Below are 611 nucleotides of genomic sequence, written 5' to 3' on the forward strand. Positions count from 1 at the left end.
CGGGAAATGCGGGACAGAACGGAGAAGAAAAGACTAAAAAGAAGTGCGAAGAGGAGGAAAAGAGTTCGTGGAAGGAAGCTAGTATAAAATGACGACAACAGTAAATATAATCGTAAAAAATATTGATGATAATAGAGATGAAAATAAAAAGGATGAAAGGAGAAGTGACGCCAGGGGTCAGAGGTTAACAGTGACGGACGATGGACGATTTACAAGACAGCGGGTCACACTGTTGCTCTCAAAAGTGGGACCAAAAGAGAGGGAAAATGTCGCTGTTGTTAATCTTCTGTTGACCTTCTCATTGTTTCACATATTTTTATGGTTTTAGATTATCTTTGTTTGTTTTTTTTTGTCCGTTTGTCAGAGTAGAGTGCCCATGAAAACCGGATAACGTAAGATATTTCTGAAGTCGAACCATAAAGTAGGTTACTCGAACACCCTTTTGACACCCCCCCCCTCCCTCTCCCCCCGGAAAATGTTCCAGAAATTTCTTACTTCAAAACCCGCTTTCTATTTGTGAGGGGGGGGGAGGGGTTAGTGGTGTTAGTGAGGGAAAGGGTAGAGGGGGGGAGGAGGTGGGGGGGGTGGAAGAAGGTGGTTATAATAACCCA

The sequence above is a fragment of the Penaeus monodon genome, chromosome 19, assembly GCF_015228065.2.
Source record: "Penaeus monodon isolate SGIC_2016 chromosome 19, NSTDA_Pmon_1, whole genome shotgun sequence".
In the NCBI taxonomy this organism is placed as follows: Eukaryota; Metazoa; Arthropoda; class Malacostraca; order Decapoda; family Penaeidae; genus Penaeus; species Penaeus monodon.